The 24,279-nt window shown below is 37.6% G+C and overlaps 1 pseudogene; it reads left to right on the forward strand.

Annotated features, from left to right (window-relative positions):
* LOC142851240 (bifunctional phosphoribosylaminoimidazole carboxylase/phosphoribosylaminoimidazole succinocarboxamide synthetase pseudogene) overlaps nucleotides 1-24,279 on the forward strand; it is a 44,082-nt pseudogene that overhangs the window by 6,527 nt on the left and 13,276 nt on the right.

Consider the following 24,279-nt stretch of genomic DNA (forward strand, 5'->3'; position numbering starts at 1 on the left):
TCTGAATATGAAATACTTATAAATTCAAGATTATGTCGTTATCTAGATCTCAGGGAAGTTCCTCCCACAAAAGACACTCAGCCCGCTCACAGAGGATGCCCTCCTGGAAGAAGGATGGCAAATGGAGTGATTCTTTTCCTCCTTATATTCTGTCACAATTTTTTTTAAGTTTTTTTGTTTATACTTCTCTCATATATGACTTCCTGACCCCTCCTTATCCCCCCTCCCCATCCACTCTTCTGTTTCTCTTCAGAAAAGGTCAAGCCTCCCAGGCATATCAAACAAGCATGGCATATAAATTTGCACTAAGACTAGATACCTCCCCTCATAGTAAGCCTGGGCAAGGCAACCCAGTGGGAGGAAAAGGGTCCCAAAAGAGGTAACGGAGTCAGAGACAACCCCTGCTCCTACTGTTGGTAGTCCCACAAGAGGACTAAGTTATACAAGTTAGTTATGCAAAGGGTCTAGGTCAGTTTCATGCAGGCCCCCTAGTTTTCAATTCGGGCTCTATGAGCCCCTATGAGCCCAGGTTAGTTGATTCTGTGGGTTTTCTTGTGGTGTCCTTGATATTTATTGCTCCTAAAATCCTTCCTCCATCTTTTAAGCAAGATTCCCAGAGATCCATGCAAAGATTGGCTGCGGTCTCTGCATCTGCTTCTATCAGCTGCTGGATGAATCCTCTTTGATGACTATTAGCTAGGCCTGTCTATGAGCATAGCAGAATATCATTAGGATTCATTTCACTGACTCTTTTTGCCATTAGTGTTTGGTTCTATTCTAGATGTCTAGGCTATACAGCCTCTGGTTCCTGGCCCTCCAGGAAGTATCAGGAAGTTGCTTCCTCTCATTGTGTTGGTCTCAAGTTGAACTAGTTATTGGTTGACCACTCTCATAATTTTTGTGCCACCTTTACCTCAGCACATCTTGTAGATAGGACAAACTGTAGGTTTTGTGACTGGGTTGGGGCCTCAGTCCCTTTTTTGGAAGCCTTGCCTGGTTTTATTTTTTAATTTTGTTTCTGAGAGATGGTTGGTTCAGGCTCCATGTCATGGCTACCCTCATAGATTCCTGGAGTTTTCACTGCACTGTCTGTACCTCACCTGCAAGTGCACCTCCACTCCACTCTAGCTGTGATGGAGGAGGGTCATCTGTCTATGTGTTACTTTCATTGGTTAATAAAGAAACTGCCTTGGCCCTTTGATAGGACAGAAAATTAGATAGGCAGAGTAAACATAACAGAATGCTGGGAGGAAGCAGTGAGGCAGTCGTCATGATTCTCCGACCCGAGACTGTTTCCTGGTAAGCCACCACCTTGTGGTGCTACACACATTAGAAACGGGTTAAGCAAGATATGAGAGTTAGCCAAGAAGAGGATAGATATAATGCGCCAGGCAGTGTTTAAATGAATACAATTTGTGTTTTGTTATTTCTGGTGTAAATCTAGCTGTGCGGGAGACAGGTGGGACAAAAAGCAGGCCTGCTCACCTCATCACTACAAATGGTGCCAGGCCCGCAGCTCACTACACAGCTGTCTCATCCATCTTCTCCTTATCCTTCTCTTCTACTCAAATCCCCAACTGCCTCCAGTCTACTGGAAAAAAATTAGTCTATTCTCGTTTCAATGGAGATTAGTGGATCCCACTATTCCTTAGCCTCCCTGGATCTCTGGATTGTGAAATTATTATCCTTTACTTTATAGCTAACATTCACTTATAAGTGAGCATACACCATGTTTGTCTTTCTGGGCCTGGGTAGCTCACTCAGGATGATATTTTTGTAGTGCCATCCATTTGCCTTTAACAACTGAATAAAACTCTATTGTGTAAATGCACCACAATTTCTTTACCCATTCTTTAGTTGAGGGATATCTAGGTTGTTTCCAGCTTCTAGCTATTATGAATAAAGCTTCTATAAGCATAGTTGAGCAAAAGCCCTTGTGATAGATGTGGTGTCCTTTGTGTATATGCCAAGGAGTGGCATAGCTGGGTCTTAAGGTAGATCAATTTCCAACTTCCTGAGAAATGTCCATATTGATTTTTAATGTGACTGTACAAGTTTGCATTCCCATGAGCAATGGAGGAGTGTTCCTCTTGTTCCACATCCTATCCAGCATAAGCTATCATTTGTACTTTTCCTCTGTAGTAGAGAGGAGTGGGCTGCATCTTGCTGCCCACCTTGCTTAGTCCCTGAAATAACCACATGGAAATTGTATTAATTAAATCACTGCCTGGGCCAGTGATATGTAGCCTCTTTTTGGCCAGCTCTCACATCTTGCTTTAACCCATATCTAGTAATCTGTGTAGAACAACGAGGTTGTGGCTTACTGGAAATGATTTAGCATGTCTGACTCTGGTGACTCCATGGTAGCTCTCCCTGTCTGTCTTCTTCTTTCCAGAATTCTGTTCTGTCTACTCTGCCCATCTAAGGGCTGCCCTATCAAAAGGCCATGGCGGTCTCTATTCAACCAATGAAAGCAAAACACAAACAGAAGAACCTCCTACACCATTCCTCAGCTAACCTGACAGGTATAAGGTGGAATGTTATGATGGCTAAGAATGTTGAACATTTCTTTTTTTCTTAGTAATTTGAGATTTCTCTGTTGAGAACTTAGAACTATACCCCATTTTTAATTGGATTATTTGGTTTGGTGATGTATAGTTTTTTGAGTTCTTTATATATTTTGGAAATTAGCCCTCTGTCAGATGCGGAGTTGGTGAAGATCTTTTCCTATCATATAGGCATGCCCCTTTGCCATATTGATGGTACCCTTTGCTATACAGTAGTATTTCAGTCTCATGAGGTTCCACTTATTGTCAGTCTCTCTGATGGTGATACTGGTGTTCTACTCAGGAAATTGTCTCCTATGCCAATGTGTTCAAGGTTATTCCTCACTTTCTCTCCTATCAGGTTCAAAGTATCTGGTTTTATGTTGAGGTCTTTTATCTACTTGGAGTTTTTTTGTTGTTGTTGTTTTGTTTTGTTTTTTGTTTTTCAAGACAGGGTTTCTCTGTGGTTTTGGAGCCTGTCCTGGAACTAGCTCTTGTAGACCAGGCTGATCTCGAATTCACAGAGATCCACCTGCCTCTGCCTCCCAAGTGCTGGAATTAAAGGCGTGCACCACCACCGCCTGGCTCTACTTGGAGTTTTTTGCAGGGTGATAGATATGGATCTACTTGTAGTCTTCTGCATGCTGATATCCAATTAGATCACCATCATTTGTTGAAGATGCTTTTTTCCCTATTGAATAAATCTGGTTTCTTTATAAAACTCAGGTGACCATAAATACATGAAATTATTTTTTATCTTTGATTTAATTCCAATAGTGAGCCTGTCTGTTTTTATGCCAATATTATACAGTTGTTTATTACTCTATCTCTGTAGTAGAGACAGAAAACAAGGATGGTGACAAGGTTCTCTTATTGTAATTGATTGTTTTAGCTATGTTGCTTTTTATTCCATATGAAGTTGAATATTGTCCTATCAAGGCCTCTCAATAATGGTGTTAGAATTTTGGTGGGGATTACATTGAATCTATATATTACCTTTGACAAAATGATGATTTTATTATGTTAATCCTATCAATCCATGAGCTTGGGAGATCTTTCCACCTTCTGATATCTTCTCCAGTGTCTTTCTTTAAAGACTTGAAGTTCTTTTTATGTAAGTATTTAATTTACTTGAATAGAACTACCCCAAGATATTTTATATTATCTGTGGCAATTGTTAAGGTTTTGTTTCCTTGATTTCTATATACAAATGCCTGTTTGTCATTGTCTTGGTGTCTGTAAGACATCTGTCCAGAACCTTCTGGCTTTTAGATTCTCCGTTGAGAAGTTGGGTGTAAATTGAATAGGCCTACATTATATGTTTCTCTTTTTCCTTTTTAGATTTTAATATTCTTTCTTTGTTTTGTATGTTTAGTGTTTTGATTATTATGTAGGAGGTAGGGACTTTGTTTTCTCATCCAATCTTTTTGGTGTTCTATAAGCTTCTTGTAGTTTTATAGACATCACCTTCTTTAAGTTAGAAAAATTTTCTTCTATGATTTTAGTAAAAATATTTTCTGGGACATTGAGTGGGCAATCTTATTTTTCTAATCCTATTAATCTTAGGTTTGGTCTTTTTATAGTGTCCTGGATGTTTTGTGTGTCAGGAATTTTTTAGATTTTACATTTTCTTTTACCAATATGTCAGTTTTTTCTATTGTATCTTACATGCCTGAGATTCTTTCTTTTACCTCTTTTATTCTTTGGTGATTCTTGCATCTGTAACTCCTCTTTGGTTACTTAGGTTTTCTATTTTCAGATTTCCCCCAGTTATTATTTTCTTTGTTGCTTTATTTCAGTTTTCAAGTTTTAAATTGTTTTATTCTTTTCATACACCTGTTTGTGTTTTGCCAGATTTCTTTAAGGAATTTATTCATTTTCTCTTTTAGGACCTCTATCATCTTCACAAAGGTGGTTTCAGGTTTTTGTCTTTCATTTCAAATGTGTTAGAATATTCTGCAGTTGTTCTAGTACTGGGGTTCTGGTGGTAACATATTGCCATGGCTCTTACTGTCTTCTTACACTGACATCTAGTCATATGGGGTATATGGTGATTATAAGTCTAGAGAATGCTTTCACTAGCATGGTATGAACTTATGTAGTATATATCCATCTTCTTTTGTAGGGGTCAAGACAAGATGGTGGCCGTGGATGGTTTAGGAGGGTGTCAGAAGCTTTGGTCCTTCTTCTGTGGGTGGTTCTGAGGGTATGTAGGGCTCTTACAAGCTCTGTCCAGAGTGACTTGCACCTGAACAGTGGATATTTGCCCAAGTTGGGAGTGATATAAGGGGGATATTTCTCAGTGGCTTGAGTCTTTGGACTCTGAACTGAGGGAACAGGTGGGGGGCAGGTAATGAATGGGGATATTAGTGCTTGGGTTATTGTGCTTTTGGTGCTCTAAACAGAGGGAGTGGGAAGGTTCTGAGGGCAGGTGGAACTATTATATGCACAAATATTTCATAGGTCTGTTTTCATTGATCTAAAATGTGATTCCAGACATCTTTTCAGTGGAGAATATATTAACATTTAAGCATAAACTGCTCTGACGTTCTTCATTTAGAGATGACTCCCTATTAGACAGTACTTCTCCTCTGCAGGAGACTATGCATTCATGATTTATGTGGTCATACATGTCAAAATAGATTGCCTAAATGATAAAGGATTTGATTACACCCATTCATTTGGAAGTTGGGAAATACAAATAATATTAGTCATAATTCAGGAGAGGTCCTCATTTAGATCTCTCTTAGGTCTCTTTCTAATTAAAATACCATATTTGTTTTATAATCTTGAGCTCAGTAAAACTGAGCTCCAAGGAGTGGCTCTGTATTCTAGCTATCAAAGTACATTGTAATTTTCTAGGATTACATTCCAATCTTTCTAAAATTGGTAAGGGGGATGCTGTCAACAAAAGGACTCAATATTTAAGACTTAGATTCTATTAATTTTTTCTTGCATTGCTGGAGTTTGAACACAAGGTCTTCTACATGACAATCAAGTGTTCTTCAATCTATTGACATCTCTAGACCTCAAACTACCCAGTCTTAAGTGAATCACATTAGAGAAGGAAAAGGAAAAGGACACTGGAAGTGATATATATGTAACTGAAAAGTACAGAGGACATTTGACAGACCTCACAGACAGTTAACCAATAGGTTAATTGGCAGTGCATTTTCCCATGTTTTGAACTAGAGAAGATCTGGTTAAGTGCCTGTAGGAATCAAAATCCCAGGTTTCCTTTGAATCTGAGTATTATGGTCTTGTTTAAGGTAAAGACTCATTGTCTCCTTTAATTTTTCATGCTTGTTCTCATGTTCATTCCTCCTTAGAACTGAAATAATAGCTTTGGGTGCAGAAAATGCATTGTAAGTGATGCTTGTTCTGTGACACCGAAACTGCACATGGACCACATAAATGTTTGTCCATCGTGATTCTCCTTTCTCTAAACACATCTAAAAGAGATTCTGTGGTCATGCAGAGGACATTGCCCTAACAATTTGAGCAAACAGTCCTCCTTTCCAAATAATTCCTCCTCGCTGAGAATATTCACAAAGTCAATGACTAAGGTTATGATACAGTCATTTCATTTAAATTCTTTTTCTAGTTTCTCCAGACATTTTGTTTACTTGCTGTAGAAACAATAACAGTTGCTGATTCATTAGGAGCTTTTCAAGAGCCGAAGATTGCTATTCACTGAGGCATCTTCTGCCTCTGTCCCGCTATGTCTTTCATCACCAATGAAAACTACACATTGCTACATAATGAGCAATGGCTATAGGTTTCCCTCAAGTACAGACTGCAAGAATGGTGAATGGAACTTTTGCTTCTGGCCATTGCAAAACACTTGCATCAAATCACACATGAGGACTTTGAGAGATGTTCCCAAGCCAAATCACAGAGTAGATCAAATCATTCTTAGAAAAGTTACTCATTGCTGTGCTCCCTTTATCATTTCCTTGACTAGCCAAGTCCACGGGTGGGCTATTCGTGGGAACCCAATCAAGATTAGTGGCAGGTTGGTAATTTATTTCAAGTTTATTGCTGTATTCCCAGGGTATATTAAAGGAAGCAGCTTGCCCTTACTTCCTCATCTCAGTCCACATGGTGAGTACTGTCTCTGTCAGGTGACAGTTTCATGATGAAATCTGGGCTGCCGATGGACAGAGTAAGGAGCCACATGAGAATGATTTATGGGTTTTCAAAAGCACTGCCATGCTGATGTTTTTGTCTCTCCATGGATTACTATCATGCCTGAAATTTTCACAAAACACTTCCTTATGGATCTCAGGATGAAGCTTTTAGATACTTAAAGCAGGCTCCTTTGAGGAGGAGTAAGATATTGAATAATGAAGACTGAATTTTCCAGATCTTCATGGTTATGTGGCTGTTTCTTTATGCTTCAGTCACAACGACCTTATTTGATCAATGCGCTAAGTAAACCTTAAATGGGAAAAGTTATATCTTGCTCTAACTACCACAGGGTTCCAGTATTTTCTTTCTAATTTTTTTAGTAACAAATCCCTCTTTGTGTTCCAGACTGTGTCACAAATCTCATCTTAAAGCTAGTTCACATCTCAGTCTTTATGCTTCAAAAAGTACAATACATACCCAGTTTTACAAGCCCACACCTTGTAGTGAGAAGGGTTGCTACAAAAGATGTTACTGCTTTAAGGTACAGAAAGAAGTCTAATGTAATTGATCACAAAGTTGAGTGAATGCATAGAAAGCAGTGGAAGATGATACCAGACAATTGTAGATTATATTGGGTATTAAATTTTATTTCTATAAGGCAATATTTGGTCAATTTAAGGGGACACATATCTTTACTCAATTTACATTTTCATATTTTCATTCTGAGTAAAGTAGAGATAATAGACACACATTTGATATGTAAAAACAAAAGTCATCAACAAGACAGCCCAGTGAAACACACATATGCTCTAAGAGCGCTTGCACTTTCCTCCTTTAATTAGTAACTTACTAAATATTCTCCTTTTCATCGCTGTAGTGCCATAATAATATTATCTTCATGGTACTTATCAATTTTTCAGTTACCTAATTTATTTACTTATTTTTTTAACCCATTTTATGCAAGCTAAAACCTACTACTCTGTCTTGTTTATTTTTCCTAGAACAGATATGAAACAATTTTGTTAAAATTATGCAAACCCATTATGATTACAGTTGGAAAAGTGGAGAAAGGAGAGCAGCAACTTTCTACTCTCCTACTATGCCCCATGCATCCTTTCTAGTCAAGTGGAGAACTAATCTACCCAATAATTTTAAATAACCCTGATGTGTGAATTGGTGAATTGAATTATTCTATAAATGGAAATTAGCATTTAGATCTCAGCAATTTAAATACAATATTTAACAATTATTCACAAGAATTACTATGTTAGTTACCAGAGTTGTTATCCCATGAGGTAACTCTTAGACCAATTTTCACTATGTGTTGTAATGTTATCATCTTTCAGAAGGGGACATTGATCTTTAGAACCAATTTAAATTAAAATATATATATATATATATATATATATAGTGTATTTACGTATTTTCCCACTTCTTTTGACCCCTCTATTGTCCCTTTTTCCTCTAATTCCCTCAAATTCATGGTCTCTTTTTCTTGAATTATTATTGTTTTACACACATATACACATATTTAAATACAATGTACTGAGCACATTTAGTGTTGCTTACATACACGTTATTGGAAAACCAATTACGGGTCATCCTTGAGAAAGACTAATTCTTTCTGTTCCAATAGTCATGAGTTTCCTGTAACTCTTCCAAAGTAGGGAATTGTGACATTTTTTTCCATTCATGTTGGGAAATCAGCTAATATCATTGACACAATTTCATAGATTTCCCGATCATCTGACTTTATTGTTTTTACATCCACACTTTTGAAATGTTCCCTGAGCCTTAGGTGTAGGGATTGTGTTGCTGATGCATAAACTGGTTCTGGCCACACCCCCAAGGGTGTGGTAGTTGGCTAGATTTATAGTACCTGTACCAAGTACAAAATCTCTTCTGTTGAGTGGGCTTTACATTCAAGTAGACACATGTTGGCTACTGTCAAGATATATGTCTTAAAGTTTCCATTGCTGTGATGAAACACCATGACAAAAAACAAGTTGGAAAAAGTCTTTCTTTTGCTTACAATTCTATATCCTTGTTTGTAAGTGGAGGAAGTCAGATCAGGAACTCAAACAGGGCAGGATTCTGGAGTCAAGAGCTGATGCTGAAGCCATGCACGGGTGCTGCTTACTGGTTTGCTCCTCATGGCTTCCTCAGCCTGCTTTTTTTTAGAACTCAAACTACCAGCCTGGCAATGGCACCACCCATTAAGCAGTATTAAGAAAATGCTTTACAGTCAGATCTTACAGAAGCATGATTGCAACTGAGGGTTCCTCCTTTCAGATAACTCTAGCTTGTGTCAAGTTGGCACAAAGCTAGCCAACACAATATACACGTGGCTATTTCTCCTTGGGGATATGTTTATGTTCTCATAATTGTGATTTACAAGTATCACTGCTGGGTAGGACTATGGATTACTTTTTGCCTTTGAAGCCTTCATGGAACATTCCAGCATTATGGAAGCTAGTTCTCAGAGAGGTTCCCTGGTTAAATTCAACTACAGTACTGTATGTGCTCTGTCTAAAGCACGTGGTGTCTTCATATAACTTTTTCATTATATAATTATTGCAAAATATTCATTCATATAATGTTTTCATTCATAAAACTGAGAGAAGAAATGATTCATCTAAATGAAGTCCATATATAGAACAAAACAAGTTAAATGTTTTCGTTTTTCACTTTGAGGGGGAAAAAATCAGCTTTTAGTCAAATCAACTTAAGAAACAGCATGAACTGCAAGATAAGACCTCTCCTTTAAGTGATTGCTTGCATGCTTATTCTATTCATAGTGGAAGAGCTATGATTTATGAACATTTTTATTTAAAATATAATCTTGGATTTATTCCAAATAATTGTCATCTTTGAAATGTTGTTAACCTGGGCTAGCCACAGGGATGCCAGAATTAAAGTATATATCAGCTCACCATAGCGTCTGCCTATTGATCTCAAGTGCATTCTAGTCATCTCCCTTTTTATCACATAGTCCCTCACTTCACATTTATATTTAATCCAATGACATCTGTGATTTCTTTTATGCCAGAAAGCTTGTAAAACACAGAAGTAAATGAGTAGACATATTCACTTAGCAGGAGCTTCCTTCCCATTTCTCCTTCTTCCCAGCTGAAACTCCATTAGGCAAAAGTGCCTCTGGTATTAATCTAAGATGATTAGCTGTGAAGTGGAACACAAAAGCAAGCCCGAGGTGGAGCCATCTGAGGGTGGAAAGATGCTTTCGAGCAAATGAATAAGAGTTTAAAGAGGCAAACTTTCAAATAAAGCCAGGAGCTGGAAATGATGTTATTACCAGATAAAGTTGAATGGGAATGGTAGACAGATGCCAGGTAGGCAGGTAGAGAGAGAGAGAGAGAGAGAGAGAGAGAGAGAGAGAGAGAGAGAGAGGAGAGAAGGATGGATGCATAGATAGATAGATAGAAAAACAGATAGGATAGATAGATGATAGATAGGTAGATAATGGATATTTATAGATAGACTGCAGATACACACATATCTAGTTACACTAATACATAGCTATATACATAAATACACATATTATATATGGAGATAATTACTAGGTTTGAGTTAGTGTACTTAGTGTGAAGAAAACACCACATGTATAGTTTAATTTAATTTTCTCTCTTTTTTTAATTTGCTAATTTATTTTTAATCTGTAATTTCAACTCATAATACACTTTCACATTTTTATAGCATACCATTATGTTAGAATCAACACTGATTACAAAACATACCATGAGATTCCATAAATAGGCTAACTTCCCCACAGGATGCTTGTTCCAGTGTTGCTAACTTATCAGAGACAATTTCTTTGCTACTGAATACAGCACATACTTTGGACACAGCACATACAGTACTCTAGTTGAATATAACCAAGAACCTCCTTCTGAGGACTTGCTTTCATAATGCTGGAATGTTCCATGAAGGCTTCAGCAGAAGACTTCTGCTTTACCAGAGATGAGGCCAGTTCTAGGGACCCAATGTAAAACATGGCCAGTTGCCCACCAATACTCTATAAAGCCTGCTCAGCATCAACCCTTCCCCTGGGCTCCAGAATCTGGTTCACACCTCTGACACTTTACTAGAGGCGAGATTGGTCCTAAGAACCCCAGCAAGACTCTGTCCACTGTCCTCAACATTCCTTAAAGTCCGTCCAACAGCACCCAACAACTCCATCTCCCAGGGCTACATTTTCCAACTTTCAGCTTCCATGGAAGACTTTATCTTTACCCAAGGTCAAACTGGTCTAGGGATTCAAGACACTGCCCAGTGCCAGCTAACACTCACTAAACCTGGCCTAACAGCCTCCAACTGTACCCCTCCTCTGATCCCACGACTTTGATGGAAACCTTCTACTTTACTTAAGAATGGCAGTACTAGGAATCCAGAGTACAAGCAGGTACACAGCACTTCAGAGTCCACACAGGTTCTTGTAACTTCAAAGCCAACATTGGCACTCAAAACCACAGATGTCCTGTAAGTTGCACAAACCACAGTGGAGACACACTGCTGGATGTGGAGACTTGTTCATCACCAGAATCCCTGACCACCTAGGTGGGAAGACAAAGAACAAAACATGCATCCAACAAAGACAAACATAGGAATCAACACCTCGACCTATAATCATCCCTAACACAGATGCCTACACACCAGTGTAAAAACATAATCATCAACAGAACAGACAACATGGCACCATCAGAGCTCTGCCTTCCTACTACACAGCAAGATCTGGGCATTCTAGGAAAACACAGGAAAATGACCCTAAAACCGACTTTATGCCTATGGTAGAAATACTTAAAGAGGAAATGAAAAAAAAAATCCCTTAAATTGAAGAACAGACAAATAATTGGATGATTCAATAAATCCCTTAAAAATGACAAGAAAGCTAAAAAAAAAAAACAACCCTAACAAGTGAAGGAAAATGTTTAAGACCTAAAAATGGAAATAAAAACAATAAAGAAAACACAACTAGCAGGAATTCTGGATATGGAAGATCTGAGGAAGTAACAGGAACTAAAGATGCAAACATCACCAACAGAATATGAGAAATGGAAGAGAACATCTCAGGTGTTGAAGATATGTTCAGAAGAAATGGATTCATAGGTCAAAGAAAATGTTAAATCTTAAAAAATCCTAACACAGAACATCAAGGAAATCTGGAACACCATGTAAAGTATAAATCTAAGAAAAATTAAAACAGAAGATTTACAGCTCGAAGGGCCAGAAAATACTTTAAACAACATCAAAGCAGAATTTTTTTCTAAACTAAAGAAGGACATACTATAAAAATACAAGAATAACCCAGAACACCAAATAGATTGGACCAGAAGTGTCCCTGAGCCACATAATAATAAAACTATTAAACATATTAACAGAAGACAATTTTAAAGATGCAAGGGACAAAGACCAAGTAGCATGTAAAGACAGAACTCCTATAATTACACCCTACTTCTCAATGGAGATTGTAAAAGCCAGAATGGCTTGAACAGATGTCTTATAAACTCAAGGACCTCACAATTGCCAGCCCAGGCAATCATATTCTGTAAAACATTAAATCACCATAAATGGAGAAAAAGAAGATATTTCATGATAAAGTCAAATTTAAACAGTATCTCTCCCCAAATCCAGCCCTACAGAAGGTACTAGAAGGAAAACTTCAATCCAAGAATGTTAACTAAACCCATGAAAACACAGGCAATAAAAAAATCTCATACCATCCAAACCCAAAGAGCCAACCCCCCAAAACAAACAACACACACAAATACATATACATAACCAATACAAATAAGAGAGAACAATAATTATTGGTCATCAGCTGTAGAAAATGCAGCATATTTTTATAATGAAAGTCATGGAGAGATCAGTTATACAAGGGACATACCCAAACAGAATAAAGGCAATTTACAGCAAACCTATAGCCAATATCAAATTAAATGGAGAGAAACTCAAAGCAATTTCACTAAAATCAGGAACAAGATAAGGCTGTCCACTCTCTCCATATCTATTCAATATAGTTCTTGAAGTTCTAGCCAGAGAAATAAGACAATTAAAGGAGAACAAGAGGCTACAAAATTGAAAGGGAGAAGCCAAAGTATTGCTATTTGCAGATGATATGATAGTATACATTAGCACTTCCAAAAACTCTTGTCACTTAACTCCTATAACTGATAAATACCTTTAGTGAAATGGCTGGATACAAGATTAACTAAAAAACTAACAAACAATAATGAACAATAACAACAACAAAATTCTCAAGATCTGTATCCCTCCTATATACAAATGACAAGTGGGCTAAGAAAGAAATCAAGAAACACCTTTCACAAATAGCCCTAAATAATATAAAATAACTCTAACTGGACCAATGAAAGACTTGTATGGCAAAACTTTCAAATTTTTGAAGAATTAGAGACGCTATCAGAAATGGAAAATTCTCCTATGCTCATGGATTGCTAGGACTAACATAATAAAAATACCCATCCTGTCACAAGTTTGCACATATTCAATGAAATCCCCTTCAAATCCCCAAAACTATTATTTACAGACCTGGAAAAAACAATACTCAACTTCATAAGGAAAAATAAAATACCCAGGATAGCTAAAACAATCTTGTACACTAAAAGAACTTCACCAAGAATATCACTGGCCCTGATTTCAAGCTCTCCTACAGAGTTATAGTATTAAAATTCACATGGTACTAACATAAAAACAGACAAGTTGATTGACGGAAATGAATCCAAGACACAGATTTAAATCTATACACCTATAAACACTTGATTTGAGATAAAGAAACTAAAATTATTCAATAGAAAATGGTACTGATGTAAATGGTTATTTGCCTATAGAAGAATGCAAAGAAATCCATGTTTATCATCCTGCACAAAACTCAAGTCCATGTGAATAAAGACCACAACATAAAACTAGATACACTGAATTTGATAGGAGAGAAAAGGGAGAAGATTCTTGAACATATTGGCACATGATACAACTTCCTGAACAAATTGCCAATCGTGTAGGCAACAAGTAATAAATGGGACCTCAAGAAACTGACAAGTTTCTGTAAGGCAAAAGATACCATCAATAGAAGAAAATGGCAGTCTACAGAATGGGTGAAGATCTCACCAAACCCACATCTGACAGAGGACTGATTTCTAAAATCCATAAAAAATTCAAGGAGCTATGAAAGGAGACAGAGACAGAGACCCACATTGGAGCACCGGACGTAAATCTCAAGGTCCAAATCAGGAGCAGAAGGAGAGAGAGCACGAGCAAGGAACTCAGGACCTCAAGGGGTGCACCCACACACTGAGACAATGGGGATGTTCTACTGGGAACTCACCAAAGCCAGTTGGCCTGGGTCTGGAAAAGCCTGGGATAAAACCGGACACTCTGAACATAGCGGACAATGAGGACTACTGAGAACTCAAGAACAATGGCAATGGGTTTCTGATCCTACTGCACGCACTGGCTTTGTGGGAGCCTAGGCAGTTTGGATGCACAACTTGCTAGACCTGGATGGAGGTGGGGGTTCCTTGGACTTCCCACAGGACAGGGAACCCTGATTGCTTTTCAGGCTGGGGGGGGGGGTTTAGTTGGGGGAGGGGGAGGGAAATGGGAGGCGGTGGCGGGGAAGAGACAGAAATCTTTAATAAATAAATTAAAAAAAATTCATAAAAGGAATTTGGCAATGACTCTTCTGTTTCTATATTGTGAAATACATTAGGAGTATAGGTATTAGCTCTTCTTGGAAGTTCTGGTAGAATTCTGCATTGAAACCATCTGGTCCTGGGCTTTTTTTGGAAGGTAGATTTTTGATAACGGTTTCTAGCTCTTCGCGACTAACAGGTCTATTTATCGAAAATCAGGTGTTCATAGGTTTGTGGGTTAATGTCAGGGTCTTCTATTCGATTCCATTGGTCGACTTCTCTGTTTTTATGCCAATACCAAGCTGTTTTTAATACTGTAGCTCTGTAATAGAGTTTGAAGTCAGGGATGGTAATGCCTCCAGACAATCCTTTATTGTATAAGATTCCTAGCAATGGGGCATATGGATCCCGAATGGGTCCTCTCCTGTAACCAGGCAAAACTTCTAGCGGAGAACTTGGGACCTCCTACTGAGCCACCTAACCTTTAACCTACAATTTGTCCTGCCTAAAAGGCATACTGTGGTAAAGGTGATGCAGAATTTATGGGAGTATCTGACCAATGACTGGTCCAGCTTGAGACCCATACCTTGGGAAGGGGTACTAACCCCTGAGAGCCAGGACAAAGGGGTGAAATGTCACAGTGACCTAGGGTAGAACCAACATGACTGACAAAAAGTAAATAAAGTGATTCCTATTGACATTCTACTGCACTCATAGATTTTTGTGGAGCCCAGTTGTCATCAGAGAGGCTTCACCTAACAACTGATGGAAGCAGATGCAGAGACCCAGAGCCAAGCATTAGTGCTTGGAGAATTGAAGGCGTAAGTCATAAACAATGCCACACCAGTTTGGAATTATGATTAATAGGGTGGTATTTATTTAAAGGGAAAAAAAACTTACAGATCACCGTCAGCCCTCTGCACAACCAAGAAGGAAGTCTAGTCGCTGGCAGAGCAGGAAGTGAAGAGAGAGAGGAGAGGGAAGTGGCCGCTTTTTTAAAGGGAGAGAGACCACGCCCCAATGGGCTGGTATCTCAGAGGTGATAGGCTGGAGGAGCGGGAGGACCTCCCGCAACACCTCCCCCCTTTATTTAAATAAGAGAGTTCTAAACCTACTATGAAATTATATACAATAAGTACAAATATCCTATTCTTACTAGCTTAGGTCTTGTATATTAGATAACTTGGCCAAGTCATGAGAGAAAAGTAACTACATCTATATAGTCTTCAACCCCATTGAAGATCTGCGAAGGGAAATAATGTTACTTGGTTAATTAGGAAGTTCAGTAAAACAACTTCCAAAACATGCAACAAATCACAGAGACAACTAGCTACCTAGGCAATCACCCAAAATCACATTAGCAGCGTTGAAGCAACCAACTTTGGCTAAGGCCTAACATAACTGACATACCATTTTCAAAGGCACGCAACTTTTCAAAACTATCTTACCCTGTCTTGGCAGGATAAGACAGCCCTGTTTTATCCATTGATGCACGCTCTGTGTCTTTGTCAGTGGTTGAGGTATGGGCATTTCTTTGCCGAAGGCCAGTTCTGCCAAAAAGAAAGGCTCCAGGTGGAGTGTCTTTGGTGCTCAACATTCTCTCAGGAATAGAGTGGTGTTGCCAGGAGCAATTGTTTCTCACTACCACAAAACTCTGAGTTAGATTAAAGGCCATTTTCTACAGCTCTTTGAAGAAGATGAAGATTATCTATCTATACTGAGTATAATCTCTATATATCTAAAGAACCTGATTAGTCTAATTATAAATGACAAACTTAGATGACTATTAGTCTATATAATTCTCAATATCTATCTAACTTAAAGACTAAGACAATAAACGATTGTGAAACAAATGAGGACAATGACCTCCAAATATAAACAATGTACAAATATACATCGCAGTAGGTAAATATATATCAATACACAAACATTATATAAGTATCTTAATCAGAGGTAGAAATGTACACTGCAATATGGTAAATATATACAATATATATATCAATACACTATATGTCAATACATAAAAATGTTTTAAACAGAGGTAGAAACATGCATGCATACAATAGTCAATATAATTTAACTTTGTATCAATATACAAGAATCTATATCAATATATTTGTCTAAAAACAGTAACTCACAATTACAAATCTGTTATCCCATCATCCCTCTTTTTTTTTCAAAATGATCCCTGAGCTTATAAAATTTCTCCCCCAACCCTCAATCGTATACTAATTATAATCAACCCCTAAATGATGTCCCTAAACCCAAGGGCAAACTTTACTGGGAGAGGGGACGTCGTCCTCTAGAATTACTTCCAGCTGTCATGGGGGCGACGTTCTTTCTGGGGGATCCTGTGAAAGTAAAATGATGGTTAAATTTCAAGATCAATGTCTTTTAAAATTGCCAATAGTCTCTGAGTATTTTGTGCAGGTCTGGCCAAAATGTTGTATAAGATGTGCACCATTTCAACTAACCAAGTTGGAACTGTCTTGTGCAGCTGGTACCCAAAGCAGGTCTTGTAGTAGCGCTATCAGTATCATGACGTCATATCAACCAGGTGGAGTTGTTGTTATGGGGCCCCATCTTCTTCCTGGAAACTTCAAATGTCACTTCAGGAAAAACTCATTGTTCATTATGAAAAACTTAAACATTAATTATATAGACATATATATATATATATATATTCAATGAAAGACATGATAGATATATTCAATGAAAAGTATGATAGATATGAAGAAAAGCAAAGATGTTTTCTAAACTCATATTTCTTTCTGTCCCACATCATGGCTCTTGACATGAGACAGAAACTCCAGAAACTCTGGGTTTTTCTCTTACTAACAGGCTTGGAATTGGAGAGGGACTGAGCCAGAGAATCCTGTGGAATAAGGGAAAGAAGGACTGTGGGTGCCAGAAGTGTCAAGGACAAGACTAGAAACCCCCCTGAATCAACTAAGCAGGGTCCATAGGGCTCACAGAGACTAAGCTGCCAACCAAAGAGCTTGCTTGGGACTAACCTATGCCCTCTGCAATAGTCACAGTTGTGTATCTTGGTCTTTTTAGTGGACTCCTAACAGTTGGAGCAGGGTCTTTCTCTGACTCTGTTACTTGCTTTTGGGACCCTTTTCCTCATACTGAGTTCCCTCATTTAATAGGAGAGGAGGTGCATATTCTTACTGCAATTTGATATGCATGGGTGTCTAATACACATGGGAGGCTTGCTCTTTTCTGAAAAGAAAGGAAGAAGAGTGGATGTGGAGGTAAGAAGGAAGGTTGGTGGAGGCCTCAGAGGAAAGAAAGGAGTAAGGGAAAACAGAACTGGCAGAAAAGAGTATTTAATTGATAATAAAAAATGATGTCATGCACACATATTTAAGAAGAGCTCCAATACTACATTATGAGACAAGGAACCTCCAAAGATGACAGCAAATTCATTTTCAGTTGACCATCAACTGCTGAGTGTGCAGCCTACTCTTAAGAGTTTGTTTTCTTAAAGAGACTCACTTGGAAGAAACCAAATTTCTATTTGCAAGTGTTTATCACTGGAGATTGCTTCCAGGTTAAGGATGGGGCATGTGTCCATTACTGCTTTCAGCTCCTGGATCCTGTATCATTCTGACACATTCCCATCTGGTTCAGACTCATTCAATCCTGCTGCATGCTGACTCAGTTCATGTGAGTTCATAGTGCCTTGATCATGTTGATTTTGTGCGCCTTGTTTTCTTGGTTTCCTCCCTCTCCTCTAGCTCTTATACTCTTTATTCCTCCTTTTCCTCAGGGTTTCCTGAGCCCTAAGGGAAAGGATTTGGTGGAGGTCTATACTTTAGCACCAAATGTTTTAAGATTGCTAACTTTCTGCACAATGTCTGCCTGTGGATCTCTGTATTTGTTCCTACCTGATACAAGAAGAAAATATTCTTATTATGGCTGAGCAAGGCACTAATCCCTGAATCTAGCAAGGCTTCATTCTTTTAGTAGGGTTTAACATAAATCCCTGAGCCATGTAGTGTCAGTTTTTGGTCAATTAGGTAGGCTATGGTGTAGGTTCCATCTCATAGGGTAAAGCACCTATAGTCATTTCAGATATTGGTTGGTTACTCCTACAAGCTCCGTGACACCACTGCGCTAGTATTTCTTTCAGGAAGGACAGGGTTATAGATCAAAGGGTTTGCAGCTCGGTTGATATTTACATTTCTCTTTTGGTAGTTTACAGAATTCCTTTCTTTACCAAAGACACTAATACCTAGGAATGAAGGCTCTATGTAGGCACCAGCTGGTCTTCTCCATTTTTAGTGAGTTGTGTGGGTGCTGTCTTCAGCAATGGGGCCTTGCTGTCAGTTTGTGGACAGCAATTCACTGTCTTGCAACAACCTGGGTTCTTTGGGGATTCTCATGGGACTCCTTTGGCCTACAATTCAAGGCGATGTTGCTATTTTTGGTACTTGAAACTTCAGTGATGACAAGAGGATAGTTGGATTGCAAACTAAGTCCTATTATTTGGTAATTTCATTTAGATTTTCTTCATATGTATATATTTTAGGAAACTTTTACTGTATTAGTTTTATATGCTACCCTTCAAATGGCCTTTAATTTAAGCTGTGTCTCTCTGTATTCCACCCCTCATCCTCTTCTTCCCTTTCCTTCTCTACTTTATCTTCCCATTCCAGTCTCACCTCCATTAATCCATAACTGTCCATTTTATTTCCCTTTCCTAGGAAGATCTATCTGTAATTCACCAAGATTCTTTACTCTCTACCTAACTTTTGAGGTTCTATAGGTTGTAATCTCATTAACTTGACAGCTAATATCTTTACACAAGTAAATGTATAGCCTACTTGTCTTTTCAGGTCTGGGTTACCTCACTTAAGATGATTTTTTCAAGTTCTATCCAGTCACCTGAGAATATCATTTATTAGCAGCTGAGTGATGATATCCATTGTGTAAATACACAGTAGCTCTTTGGGTTTGCTGTTGTTGTTGTTTTGTTTTGTTTTTGTTTTTAAATTTGGCCATTCATCTATTGAGGACCCTCTAGATTGTTTACAATTTCTGGCTTCTATGACTATAATGGAAACAAATATGGTTTAGCAAGTGTCTCTGTGATAGGATTAAGCATCCCTTGGGTATATTCTCAAAAGTGGTGCTGTTGGATCTTGAGGTAAATCAATTACTATCTTCCTGGGAAGCAAGTACGCTGATTTCTAGAGTGTCTATACAAGATTTATTGAACACCTTGTGAAATACTAAAATTTGGTATTGGGATTGATTAAGCCTGTGGACTTCTTTGAACAAAATTTGCCTTTGAAAATGGAAAGAAGATGATGATGTTTAACATAATGCCACTGGGAGTCTCAAGGGAAAGATTTTGGTGAGGGGATTAAAACTTGCAAAAATTATCCTAATGTTATTTGAATGAAGAAATAAAGTAAAATGGTTTTTTTAAAAATTATAATGCACCCTCTAATGTACATTTAGAATTAAAATTCAGTCCAAACACATATATGCACATAAAAAGATAAAATTTTAGTAAAGCTACATTTAGTCTTAATACATGAAATAAAACCTAATCTTTTTTATTGTCTTTAAAGTACAATATATTCCAATAAGATAATTTGCAGAACATAACATGCATTTGAATAACATAAATTTAAAACACATTGCCCTATTAAATGATTACTTCATTTACAAAACTTGTAAATGAATTTCTTTCTTGTATATTTTCTTATATTAAAAAGTTCTATACCATTTTAAGCATGTGCTTAAAAATAAAAATTACTGAAATATATTTATGCTTACAAAGTAAATCCATTTACAATAAAGATACACACACAATTAATTACAAACCCAAACAGTATAAGTATTAGCCATTTTCAAAAAATCGTATTTATATTATCATAATGTATATCCAAACAATATAAATATATTAAAGATGCAGTTAGAAAAGGCTGAAGTACAAACAACTTAGGTGAATTGAACACTATCTAATTTGGGGTACCTAATACTTTTTCAAACTGAAAGTCAAGTCAAGAATCTTTTTAAACATGATATAAATGGTTACTTGTAATATGAAAATGCTTGTATCTCAGAACCTGCTAAGCAAAATTAGAATCCAAATGGCAATCTGAGGATAACCAGAACCATTCCGTATGCAAACTCTTTCTACCTTGGATGTGTGCCTCCCACGGTGCTTAAACAGTGCCAAGATGTGTAACCACATGCCATCAGCTAAGAAACAAGAAAGCTCAAACAGACTGTTAGAGAAACCTGGGATAAAATACTAATGAAAATTTTGGTGCTTATAAATTTAGAAAACACATAGTTTTACAGTTGCAATGCCCACAGTTCCCTAGCTGACATTTGTAGTTTCGTCTATCAGTACTGTTGGAGATATGCAGCATCCCTTTTAATCTTTCTTTTAAAACCTCACAAGTAGATGAATAACTATTATTTCTATTTACAGAACTTATGTTTACAGTCTGAGATGTGTTGTCCCTAGTCATAGAGTTAATAAATAATTGAGTCAGGTATCAAAGTCAAAAAATCTGACATCCAAGTCCAATTTTTAATCAAGATTTGGTTTTATTTACAGTATTTGCAGAAATTTCTGCAAATGTAAAAAAAACACTTTAGCAGAAATATAAAACAGTATCATTTCTTTCTAGAGAGTACGTTTCCCAAATATCATTGGAAAACAAGAATTATGCAATCCCATTTCAACAAACTAACTCAAGATGCAGCATCAAACCTGTGCAAACAGCAAGTTACATGGGTTCCATAAAACCTTTTCAAAGCAGAAGATGAACATGAAATTAGATTGAATATTTACTAGCCGAATACATTATCTGTGGCATGTTTGTATAATAGAATACCTTTCAGAAATTGAAGCACTGTTTTTGAGTTAGTGATAATGTAATAAATATAAAAACAAGTTATAAAACGGTAAATATAACATGGTTTTTGCTATATATTGTTGATTTTACAACTAATGACAGACTCCATTTTTTTCCTATTTTTTCTCTCTTCCCAGGGCACAAATTCTATCATCATGGCCTTATCCCCATCATCTTGGATTTGAAGAATTTTAGATCTTTCTCTCCAGAAGAAGAAATCAACGATCAATAACATAAGTAGGAGATAGTGTAATCCTTGAATTGAACATAATATTTTATTTCAACCACTAGGAAAAGAAACTGAAACACAGCTACTTAATAGAAGCAAAGAAGAATCTTTTTATTAAACTTACACATTTATTTGTGCATGGCATCTGTATGGTGGTCCGAGGTCAACTTGAGGAGACAGTTTGTTCTTTCTGGCATGTGAGATTAAACTTAGATTGTCAAGTCTTGGAAGAAAGCTTTTTTTTTTTTTAAGCTGCCCACTGAGTCATCTTTCTAGCCCAGAAGAATTCCTTTATGGTTTAGGGATGTTAAAGAGACATCTGAGAATAGATGTTCTTTTTCTCAAGAAATTCTTTCAATAGAATGTTAGCCAAAAAGGTTGGTATGACAGGGAAGCAGAAGAAAAGAAATACCTTGGAATAAGAAGAATTCAAGAGAGCCTGGAGGAAGGAAAATGGAGGGACAAAGAAGAGGAAAAACAGTGAGAGTTATATATGAAAACACCAAAGTGAAAAATATTCCTTTGCATTTTAATTAAAATTTATAGATAAAATTTGAAAATAACCAAATTTTAGGAAAAGAAATGCTTCAGTGTTAAATCCCTGAATATGTTATATTATATGTTTAGGTTTTTCTCAAGGTATATTTCTTCTGATTAGTAACCATATTGAAAATGTTGCTGTAGTGGAGTATTACACAGCAGAAAAAAATAACGACAACCTGAATTTTGCAGGAAAATAGATGGAGCTAGAACACATTATTTTGAGTGAGGTAACCCAGACACATAAATACAATTATCAACATGTACTCACTCATAGGTGGTTTTTTAAACATAAAACAAAGAAAGCCAGCCTACAAACCACAATCCCAGAGAACTTAGACAACAATGAGGACACTAAGAGAGACTTACATAGATCTAATATAAATGGGAAGTAGAAAGTAGAAAAAGACAAGATCTCCTGAGTAAATTGGGAGCATGGGGACTTTGGGGGGAGGATTGAAGGGGAGAGGGTAGAGGCAGGAAGGGGAGCAGACAAAAATATAGAGCCCAATAAATATCAATAAAAATTTATAAAATTTCTTATTTTCCAGGGTCCTCTCTGTGAGGCTCCTTTGGATTCACTAATGTTTCCAAACTGACTTTTCACAACTCTTTTCCTTTCCACATGCCAATGACCATGTTCCTGTTCTCATTCCCTTATAGTAATGATTGCTAATGACTCCTGTGGAATAAGTTTGAGATTGTGATACTAAACTTCGTGGATTTTTAATATTAAAACATTGTAGCTTCTCCCTTAATAGAAACATCCTTATATACCCATAAGAATGTGTTGTGCATTTAATATTGAGAAAATTTTGTAGCACAAGATGATGGTTTGGATACTTAACGTCCATTAAAGGTCTTTGTGTTAAGGAATTGGTAAGAGGGTGATACAGTGGGAAGGTATGCTGGACCTTTGCTAGATGAGGCTTCATCTGAAGTCACCACAAACAGATACTCAGAGGATATTGTGGATCTGTCTCCCCCACCTTTTTATCTCTCTGAACCCTTTCCCTTTCTGTCTCTCTATCTTGACTAACGACTTGAGTGGTTTTCTCTATTTCTCCTGCTGTGATGTGCTGTATTCCTCAGAGGTATAAGGAATTAAACCACCTGGGATTTTTTTTACTGTAAAGTTCGGACAGATGAACCATAGTAAATCTTTACCCTTTTGAAGTTAGTTTCCTCAAGCATATTGTTCTACTAGCTCAATATCACAGAGATTAAGAAAACACCTATAACCCTAATCTTAGGCTCAAAACAAGGAAGGCTAAAGCATCGAGAATTCTTAGCATTTATTTTTTAGTTTTGGTTCATTGAGAAGTCCTGATGACCACATTTTGTAGCAAAAAGGTAGACGTCATCCAATATTACATGACGGTCCAAAAAATGGAGAAGGGACAAATTCTTGCTCCCATTCAAGGGACAAGACAATTCTGTGTCTTGAGTTTAGATATAAGAATTACAAGTTTCAAAATTTTCCATTTTTACCACTTCCATTAATAGAATTTGAAGCCTATTGAACAAGAGTTCTAGCAAGGTTTGTCTGACTTATGAGGCTTCAAGACTTGATCTGAAGCATACTACTAGCACCAGAGGTTCATTTGGGCCCAGATGACTAGAACTGCTCAATTTCCATAGCAATGTCATTCAATCCCCCTACAAATCTTCTGAAATACAATCTCTTTCTCTCCCCATCCATCCATCTATCCATCCATCCATCCATCCATCCAAATATTAATTAGATATGCTTTGAAAGAACAAAGTTATTTTCTTTTTTTTTATTTTTAATTTATTTTTTTTATTAAGGATTTCTGCCTCCTCCCCGCAACTGCCTCCCAATTCCCTCCCCCTCCACCGATCAAGTCCCCCTCCCTCATCAGCTCTAAGAGCAATCAGGGTTCCCTGACCTGTGGCAAGCCTAAGGACCGCCCACCTCTATCCAGGTCTCCTAAGGTGAGCATCCAAACTGCCTAGGCTCCCCCAAAGCCAGTACGTGCAGAAGGATCAAAAATCCACTGCGATTGTTCTTGAGTTCTCAGTATTCCTCATTGTCCTCTATGTTCAGCTAGTCCGGATTTATCCCAGGCTTTTTCAGACCCAGGCCAGCTGGCCTTGGTGAGTTCCCGATAGAACATCCCCATTGTCTCAGTGTGTGGGTGCGCCCCTCGTGGTCCTGAGTTCCTTGCTCGTGCTCCGTCTCCTTCTGCTCCTGATTTGGACCTTGAGATTTCTGTCCCGTGCTCCTCTGTCTCTGTCTCCTTTCATCGCCTGATGAAGGT

The sequence above is a fragment of the Microtus pennsylvanicus genome, chromosome 5, assembly GCF_037038515.1.
Source record: "Microtus pennsylvanicus isolate mMicPen1 chromosome 5, mMicPen1.hap1, whole genome shotgun sequence".
Taxonomy (NCBI): Eukaryota; Metazoa; Chordata; class Mammalia; order Rodentia; family Cricetidae; genus Microtus; species Microtus pennsylvanicus.